This window comes from Equus asinus, chromosome 27, assembly GCF_041296235.1.
Source record: "Equus asinus isolate D_3611 breed Donkey chromosome 27, EquAss-T2T_v2, whole genome shotgun sequence".
Lineage (NCBI taxonomy): Eukaryota > Metazoa > Chordata > Mammalia > Perissodactyla > Equidae > Equus > Equus asinus.
The window spans coordinates 13,208,633-13,233,033 of record NC_091816.1 but is presented as its reverse complement, the minus strand read 5'-3'; the positions used below and the strand labels follow the sequence as shown (position 1 = coordinate 13,233,033).

At 41.6% G+C, this 24,401-nt stretch overlaps 1 long non-coding RNA gene across 2 annotated transcripts in view; it reads right to left on the bottom strand.

The window, feature by feature from the left end:
- The window catches only part of LOC106824542 (uncharacterized), a 107,694-nt gene that overhangs the window by 35,413 nt on the left and 47,880 nt on the right, over positions 1-24,401 (bottom strand). For both annotated transcript variants that reach the window (XR_011498780.1, XR_011498779.1), the window contains exons 2-3: positions 15,022-15,097; positions 1,413-13,259 (exon numbers count right to left, since the gene is read on the bottom strand). This is a non-coding gene — a long non-coding RNA (uncharacterized lncRNA). The remainder of the gene's footprint in view (positions 1-1,412; positions 13,260-15,021; positions 15,098-24,401) is intronic.

Here is a 24,401-nt window from a genome sequence, read left to right as displayed (position 1 = left end):
AGACAGTGAAGATACTCCTGGCATGAGCCAGAATGGTTGTCGGCATCAGTTAAGTTTCTTTTGTTTCAAGCAAATCAAGGCTGATTAAGCAAGGAAAAAAAAGGAGGATGTGGGGTAAGGAATTGGTGATAGAATGTATTGGAAGCACGTGAGAGAGCTCACAGACTCAAAGGAAGAACTGAGCAGCTAGGCTTTGGAAAGGACAGGGGACAGGGACCAGGGCTCCTCCAGGGACCTCAGGGATGGGAGCTCATGGACCTTTTGCGGGGGGGGGCTGCTGCTATCATGTGTTTCAGCTCTACTTACTTATCATCTCTGTTCATGCTTCCAAGTTCCTGTGAGAGAATCTGATTAGTACAGCTGGAGTCAGAGGTCTCTACACTTTGCGGACGGTCAGATAGTACAATATGGCCTATGGCAGAATCATTTGAGCTGGGCAGTTTCCTCTTCATATCTCCAACATATCTCAAAACTAAACGGAAATGGTGTCATCTGGGATGTTTATACTGTTGTGTCCTTCTTTTTGTTTAACTGAGAGTTTTAAATTATTTCATCTCACATAAGCACGCTAATTTGGAAGTTAAACATTCTGTTTCTATTCTAGATTACCCTAGTAATTCCAAGTTGCATGCTGAACCCACCAAAGTCTAAGTTAATCAGTATCTTTACTCTCCTCCCAGACAACAGAAAGACTTTAGAACATTTAAATTCCATTCCCCTTACCTACTTATAAATAAATTTTTCTCATATTTTAATTCAACTTTTAAAACACAACCCAAAATTATTAATTATAACTTTATATTGTCAATGTTCATTTGCATTTTCCACTTTATTTGCTCTTCACCCTTTTTGTATCTCAAACATTCCATGTAAGATCACTATTTCACTGCTTCAAGCATACGCTTTAGCATTTCCTGTAGGAGCTATTGTTAGTGATGAACTAACAATTTTTATTTCTCTGGAATATTTACTTATTTTGTCCTTATCTTGAAAGATTTTTTTCTGCTGGATATAAAATTCTAGGTTGTTGGCAAATTATGTTTTCAGTACACTGAAAATATATCCCTGTTTTTCTGGCTTCCCTTGCTTGTGGTTGAAAAATCTGCTGTCACTCTAATTATGGCTCCTTAAAAGGCCATCTTTTCTCTCTCTTTTATTCTGGCTGCTTTTAAGATTTTTCTCTTTATCTTTAGTTTTCTACAATTTCACTATGATGTGTCTAAGTATGTTTTACTTATCTTGCTTAGGATTTGATGGATTTCTCAAATCTCTGGATAAGTATCTGAAGCAGTTCTTTTTTTCTTTTTCTTTTTAAAGATTGGCACCTGAGCTAACAACTGTTGCCAATCTTCTTTTTTTTCTTTTCTGCTTTATCTCCCCAAAGGCCCCCCATACATAGTTGTATATCTTACCTGCAGGTCCTTCTAGTTGTGGCATGTGGGATGCTCCCTCAGCATGGCTTGATGAGCAGTACCATGTCTGCACCCAGGATCCGAACCTGCAAGACCCTGGGCTGCTGCAGCGGAGTGCTCGAACTTAGCCACTCGGCCACGGAGCCAGCCCCTGAAGCAGTTCTGAAAACATCCAATTATGTCTTCAAAGAGTGCCTTTGCCCAGTTCTTTCTCCTCCTCCTTCTGGAATTGCTGTTTAACATTAGCTTGCATGTCTCTCAACCCCTCTTTCATATTTTCCATCTTTTTTGCTTCTGTGGGGCATTTAGAGAAATTTATTTTGCTCTTTCACCAATTGTTTCTTTACCTGTGTCTAATTTATCCCTTGAGTTTTTAATTTTGGTTAAAACTTCAACTTAGTTATTTTTTAAATCCGCTGACACTTTTTATAGTTTACCATTCCCTGCAGATATTTTTTAATTTATATTTTAAATGCTAAGCATGAATATTTTATAATCTGTAACCTCTAATTCAATAATCTAAAGTTTACAGGGGTCTTTTTGTGCTTCTCTGTTGTTTCTATTGGTTTCCTTGTGTGCGTGGATAATTTTAATTATGTGCTGCTCACTGCCCTTAGGAAACTATTTGTGGAGATACTCTGTGGCCTAACATGAGGGTGGCCTTGTTCAAAGAGAATTGATATTTGCTTCTTTTAGGTACGTAGATACCCTTCTGTCTGGTACCACTTTAACTTCTCATAGATTTTGATTTTCTCCCTTGCTCCTCCTGGCCAGTTCAAGCTTCTCAAACTCCCTGAGGGTGGAAGCAGGAAGGTGGCTTCAGCTTTGAGAATCCCACTTAACATGCAGGCTGCCATTAAATCTTCACCTTTAGAGAGTCCTGGACTTTAGAGTCTGTCCCTCTCACCCTGAGAGACTGTGAAAACCACTGCTCAGTTTCTCAGCCCAATTTAGCAAACACTGTGTGGACAAAAAGCAGTTCAGGGTGCTCTGCTAAACTCCGGATTTTTGCTTTCTCTTAGGTTTTGGCCTGACACTTCTTTTCTATTTGATCAGTAGTTGATGCTTTTATGAAGATTTGCAAACATTTTTTTGATCATCATTTTTAGATGCTCTTAGCCAAAGGGTGTCTCTGCATAACCTGACTTCCATGAAGGACAATGTCTGGCCACATAGGATGAACGCTCCTCACGCCTTCAGCCGGGTTAACTTCTCTCAGGGAAGCTAACACTGCATCCTCTACTGTGAGGCAAGGGCATCCTCTCTGTGTCAGTCAAAGGTTTAATGGTCTTTGGAGGACTAGAGATTTATAACTATCTTGAGGCAAATAATTCTAAAAGGACTTGGAGGTGGGCAGAATTTCCATTCTGGAGTCTCTGAAATAATTCTTCCATCCTGTACTCAAAGGGCTCACTCTACATCTAAACTCACACTTGGAAAGACGAAATATCTGATTGGTCACCCGCCCATTGCAGCCCTCCTGTCCCCACCGACCTGGTCTCCACTTCCATAATAGTAGATATGGAGTGGAATCTGCCTGAAGAGAGATGGACACTTGCACCTCACAAAGTCAAGTTCCGTCCTTGTTTTATTTCAGAATCTTCTACATCTACATAAAGGCTATGTGGGAAAGAGAAGGCAGAGAGTTAAGGTAACTAGCAGGGAAGAAGATCTTCTGGGGGAAGATGGAGAGCTTGATCATTTCTGCTTTTGGTATTCAAATGCTCTGCCCTGTCTCTCCATAAAATTTTCTATAAATTAATGATTTCTCATTGTAGTGTTGAATTGTCTTTTTTGAGGGGATAAGAAATAATTAGTGAATATGATGTCAAGATTGGTATTAGACTACCCATGGAAAGCCGACCATGCTTTACTATTTTGTTTACCTGCTTGGCCCCTGTCACTATTTGAGCTTGCAACCCTTGAGGAGGATGATAATATTAGGTACCCAAGAGAATGAGCCCAATGATGAGATGATGACTTTCATTTAAAAAGCATAAAGGGATGAAACCTTTAGCCAGGAAGTCTTCGAAATCACACGTTGCTTAAGCAGAATATCTTAAAGAGAATACAGACATGTTAATCATTTGTAGCTATAGACTCAGGTTCAACCAGCCTTTACTGAGGACCTATTATGCACAGGGCACTAGGCTAGGCATGTTTTAAAACATAATCCATTAAATTCAGAACAAAATAATTATGCCCCTTCTTTGGTGTTGAGCAGAGAAATGCGAAAAAAGAAAACTATTTTAGAACTGAGGAAGGAAGAAAGGTTCTCACTAGACATTATCCCATGTAGGGAAAAATATTTCAGGAATATTTCCTGGAGGCTCAAGGGCACATTTTAGTGCTTAAATCTGAATAATACACCACTTGGTTAAGACTTTAGTTCCTCTAAAGAAGGTGGGAAGAGTCCTGGATATAAGAGATTTGCATTTTTTCCATATTAGTTCATCTTACGTGTTAAATTTAAGGAAATAGTATGTAATGTGCTGTTTCTATGAAATCCGCTGTCCGTGGAGGAAGGATTCTCAGCAGACAGCGCAAAGTGGCATGCAACTCTGCTCAGGAAGAAAGCACCATGCATCTATATGGGGAGGGTTTTCTACAGGGAAAGCACCTGACTGACTTCTCTTTGATGGCATCTATCATACACTACCCTCCACTCCAGCTATTTGTGAATGCCTTCTATCTCATACTAAACCTCTGGTTTCTTGGACATTCTGGGGCATTATTTTACCATAGCATTTAGCACAGTGAGTTGCCCATTATAAACAATAAATAATAACAGGGAGTAAGGAGTGTAGACATATAAGTGCTAGACCTGGCTTTGCCACTAAAGATGAGATAAATTCAAGTATAGCAGACAGTTGTTCTTTTTCTCTTGCCAGTTTTTGTTCTTCCTTCTTTCTTTTTTTTTTTTTTTTTTTTTTGGTGAGGAAGATCAACCCTGAGCTAGCATCTGTGCCAATCTTTCTCTATTTTTTGTATGTGGGGTGCCCCACATCATGGCCAGTGAGTGGAATAGGTCTGCACCTGGGATCCAAACCTGCAAACCCGGGCCACCAAAGCGGAGCACGCAGAACTTTAACCACTCAGCCATGGCCCCCCATTATTCCTTTCTCTTAATGAAAGAGTCCCAGTTTTCATCAGTTATGCATTCCTTGCTTATGCGTTCTCTGCCCTTCGGGAAAAATCTGACCCTACTCCTGGCTCTGGGGGTGTATTAGTCACGGTTCTCAGAGGAACAGGACAAATACATATTTAAAGAGATTTATTATAAAGAACTAGCTCATGTGATTATGGAGGCCGAGAAGTCCCACAGTCTGCTGTCTGCAAACTGGAGAACCAGCAGAGCTGATGGTTTAAGTTCCAATCTGAGTACAGGACGAAACCAACGTCCCAGCTCAAAAACAGGCAGAGAGAGTGAATTCTTCCTTACCCCAACTTTTGTTCTAGCCAGGCCTGCAAAAGATTGGATGAGGCCCACCCACCTTGGGGAGGGCAATCTGCGTTACTCAGTCTACTATTTCAAATGTTTATCTCGTCCAGAAACATCCTCACAGGCACACCCCAAATCATGTTTAACCAAATGCCTGGGATCCCCCTGTCCCAGCCTAAGTGACATATCAAATTAACCATCACAAGGGACAAACCCTGTTTGGCACAAACTAATCATCACACCCTGTCACCCTGTTGGCCACAGTCACTGGTCAAAGGTGAGCAAGTTCCCCCTCCAGGCAAATGGAATGCAAGACAAGAAGGCATTTGCTGGAGATTTCGGGGAAAGAAACTTTCTCACTCTGCTATGGAAGCGACCTACAGAGATGCTCTTTTCCACCCGGATGGGAATGAAAAAGCATTAAGTCCACGAAAGTTGCTGGTAATCACCTTGTGACAACAGAGAAGCTGGCCTTCAGATACAACAGGCAGTGTGGAAGGCAGAGAAAGACATGATAATAAACCAAACCATTGTTGAGATGACTGAGCCTGGGATCAAGGTTTGCCTGGAAACCACCATATATCTGGACTTTTAAGTTACATGAGCCAGTAAATTCCCTTTATTCTGTAAACCAGTTGGGGTTAGATTTTCTGTTACTTGCAACAAAGAGTCCTGACTAATATAATTGGGGTTTAGACATGATAATCAATGAGGACCTCTTTCAACTTTTCACATCAAGGATTCTATTAAGAACTCTACCAGAAAAGTAAACTATTTCTATTATGAAATGTGAGCAGTCAGTAAGTGTTGACCAAATTGGACTACGTACATCAAGAAAGCACATCCGCTTGACTGCACAGACTCCTCACCGGGTGGGGCGGGGCAGGGCTGGAGGAGGGCCAGAGAGGGCCTCCCACAGCATGACGGGCGTAAAGACAGGACTGATTCTGGGTGCTAGGAATCCATGAAGAAAATCTACAAAAGTCTTCTCTTCCGTGATGCTTACATTCCAGCGGAGGGAGACCAACTATAAAGAAATACTTGAGCAAGTATCCAAATAGCCACATCTATGCTGTTTGACAGTACTCGAGAAAAGAAGGGGTACAGAGAGTGCACTTTTAAATAGTATGGGTCTAGGAAGGCATCTTAGCTCGCTGGGGCTGCTATAATAAAGTACGACAAACTCGGTGGCTTACACAAAGGAAGTGTGCCGTCTCACAGAAGCCTGAAGTCAAGGTGCCAGCAGGGTTTGTTCCCTCTGAGGGCAGTAAGGGAGAATTGGGTCCATGTCTGTCTCCCAGCTTCTGGTAACCTCAGGTGTCCCCTGGCTGGTAGATGGCTGTCTCCTTTCTGTGTCTTCACATTATCTTCCTTTGTGTGTGTCTGTCTCTGTGCTTAAATTTTCCCTTTCTCTTTTCCTAATTTATATACTTTTTTATTTTCAAATTTCCCCTCTCTATAAGAACATCAGGCATAGTGGATTAGGGGCCCATCCTAATGAATGACTTCATCTTACCTTGATCATCTGCAAACACCTTATTCAAATAAGGTCATATTCACAGGTACTGGAGGTTAGGACTTCAGCATCTTTTGTGGGGACACAATTCAGCCTATAACAGAAGGTTTTACTGTGAAGGTGGCATTTGAACAAAAGGCTGATGGTGAGAGGTAATGGGGCGGGCCATGCTGAGATCTGGGGAAGAGCATTCCGTCAGAGGGAACAGCAAGTACAAAGGCCCTGCTTGCGCCTTCAAAACAACATTTTGGTGAGTTAAGATAGCAAGCCTGGAAGGTCAAGGAGAGTCTGCAACAGAATGATCCAATAGGCTCAGAAATGACTCACCCACCTCTCAGGCATTTCAAAGTGAGTTTACTCTTGGCGTCCTCCATAACATCCATGGTCCATCCATTTAAAATGTCAAAGATTCTACATTTCTAAAGAGCACAATATAAGGTCATTGAAAGCAAGGAATGAGTTCTCTATCTCTTTATGCCTTCATGATGGTCAGTGAATGTTTGTGGGTGATGCTGATGGTGGCATTTGCCACCAAGCTCCTTCATCTCCACTCCAAAATGGCTTGTACACAGGAAGAGCCCATGGGACAAAAGGGAATTTGGCTGGAGGCAGGTAAGGTGACAAAGACAAAGGAGCCAAGTTTATCACTAAAAGGTACCTATGGAATTTTGTTGTCATCTCTTTCTACATTCCTGTCATGATCAGCCCCAGGAATATGACCATCAGCTAATCAGAGAGGGTTATTGGTAGTTTTCATGCAAATTGTTTTAGCTTTTAAAATCCCATTTTGAAAATGAAAATTAGAGAAAAAAAGAATAGGGAAATTTTCTGAAATTAAAATTTAGAGTTAAGAGGACCTGCCTTTAATGGAAATCTGGCACAATTGCTCGATTCCAGCATTAGGAAAGGGCCACTGTGCCATCAAAAGTTCTCTCTGATTTACCTCATTTCCACTCACATCAGGAGTGAAACCAGCAGTTCTGCAGCCTTCCCTTGACTCATCCCTGACCTTCTGCCTCCACTTATCTCCAAGCTGGAATGCTCTCTTGAGCCGTCAGCCATCACCCCCACCGTGAGCGCCTCCCCCTCCTTCCATCCTGCCCTGGTCTCAGATAACAATCCTTTCCGAGCAAGCTCTGTTCCCGCCATGTTTGGAATGCTTCAGAGTAACACTGAATGTGAAAAAGAACCGAAGTCCCTTCGTTACATTCCGTTCACCTTCCTTTCACATTCCACACCCCACTCTTGGCTGGAGGGGGCCAGCTTGCCTTCCACTCATGACACCCCAATTCTGCCTGCTTTGGCCCAGGCTTGTTGGGAGACTAAGTCCTTTGTTCCTGTCCTCCTTGTGGCTCTGGGCACCCTTCCTGGCTGCCCCATGCCGGCAACAGTCTCCTCCTTGTCTGTCAAAAGCCCGTTCCGTTCTGTATCCAAATCCTCCTGCAAGACTGGCCCTGCAGCTATTTTCTGGCGACGTGTACCCTTGGCCTCTCCCTCAGGCTGGGACAGGAAGCACAGAAACATGTTTAAAGGATGGCAGAGGGAGTAAAGGACAAAAATCAGCTGGTTCCAGAGCCTTGGACTTTCTGGGGTTTTCAAAGTAGAAAAGTACTACAGCTTCCTTGCTCCGGCTCCCTTCTCTCCTCCAAGATGGAGGAGCTTGGCAGATGTGGGCGTGGGCTGCCCTGGGCCTGGTCGTTTGTTTCAGCAGGAATCTCAGGATGGGAAAGGGAGACAGATAAACAAAAGGCTTTGTGTATGCTCAGCAAAGTGTTCTTGAAACCCGTAGACATCCAAGTATCTTTAAAGGGCTCAGAAATTAATCCATATTGAGCATCCTCTAGGTGCCTTGCACATTCAAATGCCGTATATAGTTTTATCCGTGCACATAAACACACACACACAAACCATTGTGGGGCGGGTTTTATGGTCCTCATTTTACAGGTGCAGAAATAGTTTGCAATGCTAAATGCCTTGCCAGGCCACAAAGCTGGTAAGGGGTAGAGCCTTGACTGAATTCAGTCCTGAGTTCAATTCTGTGCTCTTTCATTTCCTCTTGCTGAAAAATAAATATTGTTGCTGTTGATTATCTAAGTAATACATATTCTTTATAGAAGATTTGGAAAGACAAAATAAAACATAAAATTAGTCAATAATTTCACCATCCAGAGATAGTGACTATTAACATTGTAGTGTCCTTTTCTCTGGTCTAAGTTCATGTTATGCTATACTATTTTATGTCCTGCTTCGTCTGATGTTTTGGTTTCTCGTTTGTTGCCAAATAGACTATTTTTTAAGAGCAGTTTTAGGCTCACAGCAAAATTGAGAGGAGAGTACAAAGTGTTCCCATATTTCCCCCACCCCCGTATATGCACAGCCTCCCTGCTACTCACACCCCATACCACAGTGGTATATTTGATACAATTGATGAACCTACACTGACACATCATTATCACCTGAAGTCCACAGTTTACATTAGGGTTCACTCTTGATATTGTAGATTCCATGGGTTTTGACAAATGTATAATGACATGTATCCACTATGATAGTATCATAAAGAATAGTTTCACTGCCCTAAAAATCCTCTGTGCTCCACCTAGTCATCCCTCTGTCCCCGAACCCCTGAACTTTTTGCTGTTCTCCATAGTTTTGCCTTTCCAGAGTGTCATATAGTTGGAATCATACAGTAAGTAGCCTTTTCAGATTGGCTTCTTTCATTTAGTAATATGCATTTAAGTTTCCTCCATGTCTTTTCATGGCTTGGTAGCTCACTTCTTTTTAGCACTGAATAATATTCCACAGTCTGGATGGACCACAGTTTATCTGTCCCTTTACCTACTGAAGAACATTTTGGTTGCTTCTAGTTTTGGCAATTATGAGTAAAGCTGCTATAAACACCTGTGTGTGAGTTTTCATGCAGACAGAAGTTTTCAACTCATTTGGGTAAACACCAAGGAGCGTGATTGCTGGACTTAATGGTAAGAGTATATTTAGTTTTGTAAGAAACTGCCAAACTGTCTTCCAAAGTGTCTGTACCATTTTGCATTCCCTCCAGCAATGCATGGGAGCTCCTGTTGCTCCACATCCTCGCCAGCATTTGGTGTAGTTTTGGATTTTTGCCACTCTAATAAGTGTAATAATATCTCATTGTTGTTTTAATTTGCAATCCCTTAATGACATATGATATTGAGCATCTTTTCATATGCTCATTTTCCATCTGTGTAGCTTTTTTGCTGAGGTATCTGTTCTGATTTTTGCTCATTTTCTAATTGGGTTATTTTCTTATTGCTGAGTTTTAAGAGTTCTTCGTCTATTCTGGATAACAATTCTTTTATCAGCTGTCTTTTGCAAATATTTTATAACATTCTGAGTTTGTCTTCTCATTCTCTTGACAGAGTCTTTTTCAGAGCACACATTTTTAATTTTGATGAAGTTCAGGTTACCAATTATTTCTTTCACCGATCATACCTTTGGTATTGTATTTAAAAAGTCATTGCCTGGGGCCAGCCCTGTGGCCAAGTGGTTAAGTTTGCATGCATCGTTTTGGCGGCCTGGGGTTTGCCAGTTCAGATCCTGGGCGCAGACCTATACACCACTCATCAAGCCATGCTGTGGCAGCATCCCACATAGAAGAATTAGAATGACTTACAACTAGGATATACAAGTAGGTACTGGGGCTTTGGGGAGAAAAAAAAGAGGAGGAAGATTGACAACAAATGTTAACTCAGGGCCAATCTTCCTTAGGCAAAAAAAAAAAGCAGATGACTTGCATTAAAAAAGAAGTCATTGCCATAACCATGGTCATCTAGATTTTCTCCTCTGTTACCTCCTAAGAGTTTTATAATTTTACATTTACATTTAGATTTATGATCTATTTTGAGTTAAGTTTTGTGAAAGGTGTAAGGTCTGTGTCCAGATTCATTTTTTTTCCATGTGGATGTCCAGTTGTTGCAGAACCATTTGTTGAAAAGACTATCCATTGTATTGCCTTCGCTCCTTTCTCAAAGATCAGTTGACTATATTTATGTGGATCTGTTTCTGGGTTCTCTGTTTTGTTCTATTGATCTATTAGTTTATTCATTTGCCAATAAAACACTGTCTTGATGACTGTCTTAAAGTCAGGCAGTGTCAGTCCTCCAACTTTGTTCTTTTCCTTCAATATTGTGTTGGCTATTCTGAGTCTTTTGTCTCTCAATATAAACTTTAGAATCAGTTTGTTGATATCCACAAAATAACTTTGCTGGGATTTTGATTGGGATTGCACTGAATCTATAGATCAAGTTGGGAAGAACTGACATCTTGACAGTATCGAGTCTTCCTATCCATGAACATAGAATATCTCTCCATTTATTCAGTTCTTCTTTGATTTCTTTCATCAGAATTCTGTAGTTTTCCTCACATAGACCTTGTTCATGTTTTGTTAGATTTATACCTAAATATTTCATAATTGGGGGAGGCTAATTTAAATAGTATTGTGTTTTTTATTTCAAATTCCACCTGTTCATTACTAGTACATAAGAAAGTGATTGACTTTTGTATATTAACCCTATATCCTGCAGCCTTGCTATAATCACCCAATTTTAGTTCCAGGAGTTTTCTTGTTGATTCTTTTAGATTTTCTACATAGACAATCATGTCATCTGCAAATAAAGACAGTTTTATTTATTTATTTATTTATTTTTTAAAGATTGGCACCTGAGCTAACAACTGTTGCCAATCTTTTTTTTTTTTTTTCTGCTTTATCTTCCCAAACCCCCTGTACATGGTTGTATATCTTAGTTGCAGGTCCTTCTAGTTGTGGGATGTGGGACGCCGCCTCAGCGTGGCCTGATGAGTGGTGCCATGTCTGTGCCCAGGATCCGAACCCTGGGCTGCTGCAGCGGAGCACGCAAACTTAACCACTCGGCCACAGAGCCAGCCCCTAAAGACAGTTTTATATTTCTTCCCAATCTGTATACCTTTTATATCCCTTTGTCTCATTGCATTAGCTAGGACTTGCAATACAATTTCAAAAGGAGTAGTGGGAGTGAATATCCTTGCCTCATTTCTGATCTTAGCAGGAAAGCATGTAGTTTCTTAACGTTAACTATGATATTAGTTATAGTTTTTCTTTAGGTATTCTTTATCAAGTTGAGGAAGTTCCCCATCTATTCCTAGTTTGCTAATGTTTTTATCATGAATGAGTGCTGGATTTTGTCAAATGATTTTTATGCATCTGTTGATATGATCATGTGGTTTTTCTTCTTTGGCCTGGTGATGTGATGCATTATATTAATTGAATGAGCCTTGCATAGTTGGGATAAATCCCCATTGGTTGTAGTGTATAATAATAATAATTATTATTATTTTTTTTTTTGGTGAGGAAGATTGGCCCTGAGCTAATATCTGTTCCCAATCTTCTTCTTTTTGCTTGAGAAAGATTGGCCCTGAGCTAACATCCATGCCAATCTTCCTGTATTTTCTATGTGGGACATCACCACAGCATGGCTTGATGAGTGGTATGCAGGTCCATGCCTAGGATCCAAACCCATGAACTCCCGGCCGCTGAAGCAGAGTGCAGAAATTAACCTCTATGCAACCGAGCCAGCCCCTGTCTAATTCTTTTTATACAATGTTGACTTTGATTTGCTAATATTTTGTTGAGGATTTTTCCATCTATGTTCATGAGAGATATTGGTCTGTAGTTTTCTTGTAATGTCTTTGTCTGGTTTGGTATTAGGGTAATGCTGGGCTTATAGAATGAGTTAGGAAGTATTCCCTCTGCTTCTATCCGGAAAGATTGCAGACAATTGGTATAATTTCTTTCTTAAAGGTTTGGTAGAATTCCCCAGTGAATCCATAGGGGCCTGGTGCTTTCTGTTTTGGAAGGTTATTATTTGTTGATTCAATTTCTAAACAGACATAGGTCTATTCTAATTTATTTCTTCTTGTGTAAGTTTTGGCAGATTGTATCTTTCAAGGAATTGGTCCGTTTCATCTAGGTTATCAAGTTTGTGGGCATAAAGTTGTTCACAGCATTCCTTTATTGGCCTTTTTATGCCCATGGTATGTGTAGTGATGTGCCCTCTTTCATTTCTGATATTGGCCATTTGTGTCTTCTCTTTTTCTTAGTTAGCCTGGTCAGAGACTTATCAATTTTATTGATCCTTTCAAAGAACAAGTTTTTGGGTCTGTTGATTTTCTATTGTTTTCTTGTTTTCAATATCATTGATTTCTGCTCTAATTTTTATTTTTCTTCTGCTTACTTTGGATTTAATTTGCTCTTCTTTCTCTAATTTCCTAAGGTGGAAGCTTAGAATATTCATTTTAGATCTTTCTTCTTTTACAATGTATGCATTCAATGCTATGAATTTCCCTCTAAACACTGCTTTTGCTGCATTCCACATATTTTAACAAATTATATTTTCATTTTCATTCAGTTCAAAATATCTTTAAATTTCCCCTGAGATTTTTTTCTTTGAACCACATGTTATTTACATGTATACCACTTAATAGTCAAGTATTTGGGGATTTTCCAGATATCTTTCTGCTCTTGATTTCTAGTTTAGTTCCATTGCGGTCTGAGAGCGGACGTTGTATGATTTCTATTCTTTGACAATTGTTAAAGTATGTTTTATGACCCAGAATGTGATCAATCTTGGTAAATGTTCCACATGAGCTTGAGAAGAATGAGTGTTCCACTGTCAGTGGATGAAATGGTCTACAGATGTGAATTATACCTAGTTGATTAATGGTGCTGTTGAGTTCAAGTGTCCTTGCTGATTTTCTGCTTGCTGGATCTGTCCATTTCTGATGAAGGGTGTTAAAGTCTCCAACTAAAATAGTGGATTCATCTTCTTGCAGTTTCTCCTTGCAGTTTTATCAGTTTTGCCTCACTTGTTTTGGTGCTCTGTTGTTAGGAAGATACAAATTAAGGATTGTTATTGCTTCCAAGTAACTTCTTAAGTGTTAGTACACACTATGTTGTACAATTTTATGTCCTGCTTTTTTTCCCCCACTAAATACATGATTTTTTTCCTAGGCACAAGTTCTTTTCATTCCATGAGGCCAGTATTTCCCAATCAACTTGGTTCAGACCAATTTGTGATGATTCACAGTATTGCTACAGCAAGATGCCATTTGTGTGCTCTGGGGAGTGGTAGGATGGGATACGAGACATCAGGTGGAGAACAGGTTGAGAGGGAGCCCTTGACAGCTTGCAGCTGTCATCAGCAAGAGAGATGGAAGAAGAACAAGCAGAAGCTTCAGTTGCCGGGTGAGCAAGCAGGTCAGCATCAGCAGAAGCTGGGCCAGCTGTGCTCCTTCCATCCTAACACCCAGCTGTTAGTACAGAGTTAGGACCAGGAATCCAAGGTGGAAGGCAGTTTGAGTGCTTCTTGAGAGAGAAGCCAAAGACGCGGGCAAAGGACAAGGCAAGGTTCAGAGTCCATGTGACTAGACATCAGGGTCAGCCCCACTCACCCAGGCTGTGTGTCCAGCAGGTCTGCTAGACAGAGCTTCCAGTCTCTATTCTGAAACTCAGGGAAATTTCTTATCTACCACCTTGGAGTTGTGCATAACTCCCTGCCTCCTGAACCACAGCTTGAAAGTGAGTCATGATAAATGCTTGACATGTAAACCCTCTTTAATAATTCCCTCTGGGAATTGCTTCAATTACTGCCCCATTCTATTTGTCTGGATGTGGGCGAAGCATTCCCCTGTCTTCTGGAACCCTGGCCTTGATTGGTCATGTCTATGCACAGAATGGAAATAGGAAAAAGAATTCTAAAGAAAGGATTGGGCAATGTTAAAATAGGAGGTTGGGTGAGGGGTGGAATTAACAGCAATGCCCTTAATGCTGCTGCATCAGCTGGCTTTCAGACTGTTCTTCCGTTCCGAGCCTCCAAAGTGTGCTCACAGTGCAGTCACGCCCTAGGCCTCAGGACTTCCAGGCTCCTTACACAACAGCACCCCTGAGAAAGCTTTCAGTGCTAACCAACTCACTAGCTCCAAAGGTAAGGGTTGGCCTTACCTTGCCCTCTGAGAGGGGCTTTGGCATCTTTTGTGGACTGAAATTTCTCCTGAGGCATCTTTTGTTTTCAGTGGAACACAGTTGTTACTTTTCCATAACAGATTAACAGAGAATGCTCTGTAATTGGCCGTAGGATGTTGTAATAAGCATTATCTTGAAACAAGGAGACACGGTATAGAATCCACACGAGAGGATTTTTTCACTACAAACACTTGAAGCCTCAAACTTTGAATCAATGTATGACTAAGTGCGGAGGAAGGACCAGTAAGAGCAGAGCAGGCGAGAAAAGGATACAGTGATGTAGTCAGGATGCAGAGTCAGACACTCCTTGGTTCCTTCCTGCTTTGTTATTGTCCAGCTTTGTGCTCACTAGTCACTCCGAGCTTCAGTTTCCCCCACAAGAATTCCCAGCATGGCCTCTCAGAACGGGGTTACTTATTCAGCATCTGTTTACAGAGCACCTACTAAGTACAGTGAGCCCTGTAAAGCAGAGCCATGAGTTCATCTTCCATCCCAGATGCTTAGCACAGTATCTGGCACATTTTAAGCATTAAACCAAAGCTGATTGAATAAGTACATAAATGCATACGTGGGAAAAAAAATGAATGAAGAAGAAATGAATCAATATAGAAGTACTGACCTTTGAGAATCTGCTTGGAAGAACTGAAGTTCAAGCTGAAGTACTAGTTTGATGTCTCTAGCAATCACCAGCACAGCTGTGGACGTAAATGGAAACAAAAGAGTTGACTCGCTTAAAAATATGCAGCACGGAGAAGCAACGTTGCTAGGAAAGTGATGGAAGGCCCGAAGTTAACTGGCTCCATTGTGTAAGGAGTAATGTGGCCCAACAAGACGGTTGGGTCAATTTCGTTAACGCCTTAGTGATTAATTTCTTAGTTAATAATTGACGCATCATGGCAGTAAATCCTGAAAACTGAAATGTCAATTGTTTCATTATTTTGGATTCTCGTATCTGGATCCTACTTATAGTCACCATGTAACACATGGAAACACCAGGAAGGGAAGGTACATTTGTAACATTCTGGAATATTTAAATGAATTCAAATACAATAAATTTAAATAAAATCTCCTAGGTTAACTGAAGAGGGATGAGAGTAGTCAAGAAGGGACTGACTGCCCTAAATACCTGGGTGCTCTAAACAGGCCCTCATTTAGGATTTGAGACTCTCAGAGCAGGGCTGCCATAGAACAAGGTCACCCCCCATATAACTGGGGGGACTAGTTTAACAGGAAGAGCTCTACAGATTTTTGCCTTGTCATTTCCTCTTTAAATACAACAGAAAAGTCCATGTAGCTGGGATTCTGGAACACTGCCAACTCTTCCTGTCCTATCTGATTGTAAAATTCAACAAGGGATCATAAATAATAGACTGCAGTCCAAAAATACATTTGGGGAATCCTGTCAAATAGAACGACTGACGTCAATGACTTCTGCACAGCCTCTGATGTTTAGTCCCAACAGTGAGAAGCGAGATCACTGGTTCTCTGAGCGGAGCTGAGCGAAGGGAATGAAGCAGAGCAGAGGCTCGGCACAGCCCAGGCAGCCCTGGTGCTCACTTACCTATCACTGCATAATAAATTTCCCCAGAACTCAGTGGGTTAAAACCACTGTTCCATGACTTTGTGGGCCAGGAATTCAGGAGAGTTCAACTGGGCAATTTTTATGCTCCACGTGGCATCAACTGAGGTCAGTCCAGTGGTGGTCAGCTGGCAGAGGCCTTATCTGGAGAGTCCAACATGGCTCCACTCACACGTCTAGAGCCTTCGTGGGCTTGGCCGGAACACTGACCACAGCGTGTTCTTGTGGCCCTATGGCATGGCAGTCTCAGGGCAGTCAAGTTCTCACATTTTGGCTCAGGGCTCCTAGAAAAAGAGTTCCAAGAGACCTTGGTGGAAGCTGCAAAGCTTCTTATGTCCTCACCTCAAAGGTTCCAGAATGTCACTTCTGTAGCATTCTACTGATGGGGCAAGTCACTAAAGCCAGCCCAGCTCTAAGGAGAAGGGCATTAGATTCTACCTCTCAACGGGAGAAGTAGCAAGAATTTGTGGCTATGATTAACTTAGAACGTGAGAGAATGGAAGAAATTTCTACCCAGTGGCAGTGGGCCACCTCCACAAACATCCTTTCACTTCTCCGCTCCTTCTCCAGTAGCAGGAAGGAGACTGGAGAGCTGCAAGGCAGGTCTTGGACACATCCTCCCAACCCCTCTCAGAGACAGAGGGGCACTGCGTCTATCCGTGGAGACCTGGGGACCCAGGGCCTTCCCTGTGAGTACCTTTCTCTGAAACGAAGAGCTTTCTCTGACCTCTCCCGCTAAGCTTCCAGCCCATCTCATCTACAAACTCTTATGCCTTTGGAGCTCTTCAAAAACTGGAAGTGCTCTTCCTACAGCAACGTATTAGACTTGGTGAGTAAACCAAAGCAGAGGTCCCAAACCTAGGGCATCCCATAAACATTCCAGTGCAGGCCTTCCTCATATGTTAAAGATGTTATATCACAAACTTTTCTATTATGCTCTTTCAGTGCCTAAACACTGTGAAGCAAGATCATGGGTGAAGGCTCGGCCCAGTGGCACAGCGGTTAAGTGCGCACATTCCGCTTCGGCGGCCAGGAGTTCTCTGGTTCAGATTCCAGGTGCCAACATGGCACTGCTTGGCAAGCCATGCTGTGGTAGGCGTCCTACATATAAAGTAGAGGAAGATGGGCACAGATGTTAGCTCAAGGCCAGCCTTCGTCAGCAAAAAGAGGAGGATCGGCGGCAGATGTTAGCTCAGGGCTAATCATCCTCAAAAAAAAAAAAAAAAAGATCATGGGTGAAGACAATGTATGCATTCCACAACAGACATTTATTGCCTTCAACCATGGAGGAAGCACAGAGCTGGACTCTAGCAGTAAAAAGGAGAAGGAGGAGACACATGGTTTCCTCACACTAAGTGGGTCATCGGTAATAACAATAGCCCAGCACTTTATAAATATCTTTTCAAAACCCTCTGAATAAGGACTATCATTTAACCTCAGGTACAGATGAGGAAGGAATCAGGCTCAGAAAGGTTAGGTGACTTGTCTAAGGACACAGAGTGAGGAGGTGACAAAACTGGGATTAGAACCTAGGTCAGGCCATGGAACCTCCTCTTAAGAGATAAAAATCCTCTCATAGGTAAGAAGCAAGATGCACTTCTCGGTGAACCAGAGAGGTTTACTGAAGGTGCTGGTCTCCTGAACACTCTCTGCCTCACGTGTCGATCACTGCAGCTAAGACTGGAAGACTCGGACAGGGACCTGATGCGACATGCAGGCCCAGCTTTTCCAGTTAAGTTGCAATTTCTCCAGCTCCCATTGTCTTATTTGGCACTTTTGAAAAGTATCCATCCCCTCTGGAGATCAGTCTGGCAATATATAAAAGAGCTATAAAACTGTTCATACACTTTGACCCAATCATCCCACTTTGGAACATACCCCAAGGAAATATGCAAAAGAGAAAAGAAAACAAATAGCACAAAGATGTTTACGGTAACACCATTCATAACAGTGGAAAAATGGGACGTGACCCGATGCCCAAAATTGGGAAAAGATTATCCAAACTATGGTACATTAAGACAATGGAATGTTATGTTGCTATTAAAGGGAATTAAGTTTACAGATGTTGTTGATACTTCAAATGCACATGTAAGATAATGTTAAGAGAAAAGAGAAGAATGCAAAAGAAAATGTATGCTCTGGCTACACACATAAATCAGTCCGCATGCTCATTGATAAGGATCAGAAGGGAACAGAAGGCTGCAAATAGCTGGTGCTCTAAATTTATAGCATTTTTTTCCCTTTAAAGTCCACAGTACAGGAAAATTCTAAATTTTGGTTTGGGGAAAGAAAATGGAAAAAAGATCCATCATTTTCTTTTGCTCGTGGTGAGGAGAGAGGGGATTTCCTAACCCAAAGGCTCAATGTGCATCTGCAATTTAATGTGTCTGCAAGAAGAGCCAACTCTCTCCTCATTCACTTACTAGAAACGCAGTGCTCAGAGCAAGGGGGCAGACACCTGGCCTACGCTCAGTAGGCCATGTCTCGATTATTACATATAGTTTGGGCACCGCACTCCAGGAGAGACTGACAAACCGGAGCTCATTTCAAGGAGGATAACTAGGACGTGTGGTAATTAAAGACCCCAGAATATGGAAAAAGCTTGCCAAGGCTAAAGATGTCTAGCCCACAGGAGAAAAATCTATCAGAGACCCAAGGAGCTCTCCTCTAGCCCTTGGGAAGCATTCATGTGAAAAAGGGCTGGGCTCTTTTGGGGGGCTAGGAAGCACCAAGACCTGTGGACAGAAATTATGGAAGAGCAGAGTTCAAGTCAATGTGAGGAGTAAAGTCATCCAAAAGAGGCAGTGAGTTCCACACTACCAGAAGCAAGTAAGCAAAGCATGTAAAGTTCCATCATATAAATGACTATGCTTTTATGACTCTCTAATTTTACTTTCGCCAACTTAAGCAGGTTGTGCTTCAACTGGGGACAGACACAGTTTCTCTCATTTGTGAAGCCCTGATGGGAAAGCATATGGGAAAAAGGGAATATTCTGCCCTTGCTATACCAAGATAATTCTACTGACCCACTGTCAGTGGGGCTTCCATTTTGAGTTGTTTCTTAGGACTGATCAGAAGTGTTTACAAAGTAATCTGGTGATGAACCACAGACAGGACAGAAGTATAATCTGTTGAATTCATTTTTTCCAATGAAAAGTTAATTATCCTAAATTGAGCAGCACCTATGATCTTTGACCTCATTAATCAAGCAAATGACTTCCAATCTTCCAATCACTATGCTAGGCCCACTGCAGGAGGCAAAGAAGTATTAGCCATGATCCCCGCCTTCAAGAAACTTACGTTAACATGATGTTCTAGTCTAGAGGCTTTCACACTTTCTAAGTTGAGAACCCGATCAGTAAAAAACTTCGAGCATGTACCCCAGATGTAAGTATGTTAATGTACAAATTTATACATGAACTACTGGTGAAACATAAATATTCATAAAGTTTAATTTCTTTCTTATCTGCAGATAAAAGTATATAAACAGAAGTTCTGATATTTTCTTCCCAAACTCCTTGGATCATTTTTCTCCTCCCTCCCCCACTGCCCTCAGTATTACCAGTCACTTCAGAGACCATAGCTCTTGCCAGCCAAGAGGTAAGTCTGATAATACCGGACAAGATGCAATAGGAGCAAACATGTCAGCATTTAAGGGAATAAGGATGTCTAATAAACACCACTATCTCTGAAAAATTTTTAAGTCTATTGGCAAATATTGGAGTTGAGGTTTGAGCAACTTTTTCCAAACCAGTTTAAAAGTATGACCACTAAAATCTTAATATATATGCAACTTTATTACAAATAGGAAGGTTTAAAAAAATAAGAGCTCTCCTCACTGGATTTCACTAGTGCTAGCACTTAATGACTGATTCATTTGTTCAATACTTATTAAGAAGCTACTAAGTACCGATTAGGCACTGTGTACTGGGCATTGGGGATACAGCAGAAAGAAAAACAAACAGACAGAGGGTTCCTGAGCATGTGTGATAAAAAAACAAGTATATGAAACAGAAAAGACACATGCAAACAAATATCTAACTGCAAATTGTGATCCGTGCCATGAAGTAAATAAGTGAGGTGCTGTGATAGAGGGGGTGGAAGGAGGAAGGCGACCACTTCAGATAGGATGCTCCGGGCAGGCCTCTCAGGGAAATGGTATCTGTCCCGAGAGCTGAGGATTGAAGAGAGGCTGCTGCCACACAGAAGAGGGGAAGGATGTAAACGGCATGTTGCCAAGCACAAAGCATGACACCGAAAATCCCCTATACCAGAGGGCAAACTTAAACTCGTCTTTTAGACACCCTTGGAGCCCCTGATGTGTGTTTAAAATGTCCTCTACAGGGGCTAGAGCAGAGCTCTGCTCATTTAAGGTGCTCAATGCACAGAGTGAACAGACATCTGACTCCAAGAAGAACTTTCCTACTACTGGGCAATTGATATCCCCACTCAGTGCAGCACATTGCTCTCCTCTCCTTGGTCAAGGCTTCTTGGCAACTGTTCCGAGTTGTTCCAAACTGTTCCAGCTTTGTTCCAATGACACAAAGGCAAGAAGACTTCACAGCTATAGACAAGCTACCCACTTGTCCTGCCAATGGTGAGCCCTCTTAGCCGAGCAGAGTTACTACAACCCTAGAAATAAAGAAAACTGTGAATTTGTTCTAAAGTTGTTCAAATTCCCAGCAAGGGCACCTGTTTTATCTCAAAATGTTAAGACTCTGGAAGGAGGACACCGTAGGTGCCATGCCCACTGAAGATGTTAACGTTCAGTAGGTGGATTGGATTTACGACACCGTATCATCTGGGAATCACATTCTGTCCATTAGGTCGGGCTAAGTGCTGTCAGGAATGCGGGGAAGAGCGGTGCTGAAATGAGGGAGCAGATAAGTGGTTACAGCGCCTTAAGTGAATCCAGCTGGGCCTGCAGGTCCCTGGGTGGCAGCTCCACACCAGCAGCCCCGCTGAGCAGTCTGCAGACTCACTTAACCTTCAGAAACTTGGAATTCAAAACACCAGCCCTTTGCTGTTGGGTTTCGCTTGCTTTTTATATGCACTTACATAACAGGAAAGCTTGACGAGAAATCACCCATACACAATTTAGATGGAAAATAAGAACTGTACATCTGCCCTTGAACTCCAGCTTGTCTCACATTCTAGGGTCTTGTGGAAGACTGAGCGCAAGCACCACAGCTCTCAGAGGTACACTTAACACTCATTGCAGTTCTGAGTATCTTCAGTGAAAAAGAGTGGGGAGGAAAGTCCCTTGATTCTGTTTATAGACAACTTTGAAGCCAGTAAAAATTGGGCGTTGAAATAGTCTCACAAGAGAAAGATGTCCTTCTAGTGGAACCAGGAACAGCAGACACACTTCTAATATAAAAACCTTGTCACTTTAACTTCAGAGCAACATGAAATACATCCCACGGTACTATAAGAACATAATTTGAGCCATTCTCGGTAATCGCTTACAAACTTAAAACAGGTAGCAACCAAATGTGCCAGAATTCAACAAGGGAAGAAGAACGTATTCCAGAGAACGTAGACCGGAATTTGATTTTGATCCTCAGCAAAACCCAAAAATTGACGAATAACAGATGGTAAGAAGGCACCGAGAATAGGGACAAGTGAAAGATACAACTCACCTAACTTCAGTTATTTTTAAAGATTTTTTTAAAATATTAATTTTTAAAAAGAAATGAACAGGGGAAGGACGTGTACTGTGGAGCACGATTTGTGATAGACATCTAACAAAATCTCTCATGGTCTCCTCTTGGTCAGCAGGAGATATGCAGGCCCCATGGTTGACAGGACAACCTGACTGGGTGTTGGCCCCAAATGAGCCTCTAAAGCGATCCCCAGGGGCCTATGAATGTCTGTCCTTAGTCCTGCCCATTTAATAGTTTTGTCAGCCTTCAAATGGAAATACGGAAGCCCAGTTGGTCAGGTTTATAATTGACCCCACGTTTTAAGGGACTGCTGACATATGGAGGGTGCCACAGGCGTCCACTCACCCACTCACCAGCTGCAGGAGCTTCTGGGAGCTTCAGTTTCCTTCTCTGAGTCTCAGTAAAATGAGAATACCTCACAGAGGGCTTGTGAGAATTAAACTACACAACAGAAGTAAGATATCCAGGAGACAGCTTCAAGTGAGGTGAATTTCCTTCTAGTCTTAGAAAGTGCTAGGATTCAATATTACCTCGATAGCTGACATTGATGGATTAAAAATCCAAAACACAAAATAGAATAGAATGAATACACACCTTATCTTAAAGTACACAAAGATAGGCTAGGGGAGAATTAACCTAACATCAACTGTGATTAGAAAAATAAAAACTCTGGGGGCTGGCCCAGTGGTGTAGTGGTTAATTTCTCATGCTCTGCTTTGGTGTCCTGGGGTTCACAGGTTCGGATCCCAGGCACAGACCTACATACTGCTCATCAAGCCATGCTGTGGTGGCATCCCACGTACAAAATCGAGGAAGACTGGCAGAGATGTTAGCTCGGGGACAATCTTCCTCAAGCAAAAAGAGGAAAATTGGCAACAGATGTTAGCTCAGGACCCATCTTCCTCACCAAAAAATAAAATAAAATAAAATAAAAATAAAAACTCTGGGAATCTGTTAACAGGCTACACGTTCATGGTAAAGAGGTTCTGTTAAAAAGACATACACAATCTGAAGATACAATGCTAGTGGTGTGGTGTGGAATAAGGCTAACGGCTGGATGCAGCAACCAGGCAGAATTTGCTCAATGAAATGACACATTTTCTAAAAGTAAAAGTTGTTTGTGAATGAAATTTGTTTCCTAATGAAGTAGTGACACCTCCATCAGGCTCTCCGGGAGCAAGGGGAGTACTCTTTTTTTTTTTTTATTGCGGTAACATTGGTTTACAAAATTATATAAATTTCAGGTGTACATCATATTTCAACTTCTGTATAGGCTGCACTGTGTTCACCACTAAAAGTCTAGTTTCCTTCCATTACCATATATATGCCCCTTTCCGCCTTTCACTTTCCCCTCTTATAACCACCAATTTGTTCTCCGTATCTATGTGTTTGTTTATCTTCCACATATGAGTGTAGTCATACAGTAATCGTCTTTCTTCATCTGACTTATTTTGCTCAGCATAATACCCTTAAGGTCCATCCACGTTGTCACAAATGGTGGGATTTCATCTTTTTTATGGCTGAAGAGTATTCCATTCTATGCATATACCACATCTTCTTTATCCAGTCATCTGTTGATGGGTATTTGGGTTTCTTGGCTATTGTGAATAACGCTGCAATGAACACAGGGAAGAATATATATTTTCTAGTTAGTGTTTTCATGTTCTTTGGCCACATACCCAGAATAAGAATAGCTGGATCATGTGTTATTTCTATTTTTAATTTTTTGAGGAATCTCTATACTGGTTTCCACAGCGGCTGTACCAGTTTGCATTCCCACCAACAGTATATGAGGATTCCCTTTTCTCCACATCTTCTCCAACACTTTTTATTTCTTGTCTTTTTAATAATAGCCATTCTGATGGATGTAAGTGATATCTCATTGTAGTTTTGATTTGCATTTCCCTGATGATCAGTGATGTTGAACATCTTTTCATATGCTTGTTGGTCATCTGTATATCTTCTTTGGAAAGATGTCTGTTTGTATCCTCTGCCCATTTTTTGATCGGATTGGTTGTTTTCTTGTTGTTGAATTGTATGAGTTCTTTATATATTTTAGAGATTAACCCCTTGTCAGATATATGATTTGCAAATGTTTTCTCCTAGTTGGTAGATTGTCTTTTTGTTTTGTTCTTGCTTTTCTTTGCCTTCCAGAAGCTCTTTAGTCTGATGAAGTACCACGTGTTTATTTTTTCTTCTGTTTCTCTTATCCAAGTAGACATGGTATTTGAAAAGATCCTTCTAAGATCGATGTCAAAGAGTGTACTGCCTATATTTTCTTCTAGGAGTTTTATGGTTTCAGATCTTACCTTCAAGTCTTTGATCCATTTTGAGTTAATTTTTGTGTATGGTGTAAGAGAGTAGTCTACTTTCCTTCTTGAGGAGAGCGTACTCTTGTGTTCAAGATCTCTCAAGGTCTCTCCTGACACCTGGGGGCCCCACTCCTGGGCTTCTCTCCTATGGGCTCTTGTCCTCCGGGAAGGAGGTGTGCCTGTGAGCAGCCTAACAGCCTGGGCTCCTGCAGAAGGAAGCACTCCCCACATTTGGAAATCTGATCTGGCATCATCACAACGTAACTGTATGACTCTGTTTCCCATCAGGGTCAGGCAGTAATAAAGCAAACAGGCTCAGAGAGCAAGTCCCCGTTCAGAAACAGCATCCATGCCTCAACTTCCACTCACCGTTAAGCCATGCTGGGGTGACATGAAGTACTCAGTTAACGTCATCAGTGCTTGTCAAATAGTACTCCTATAT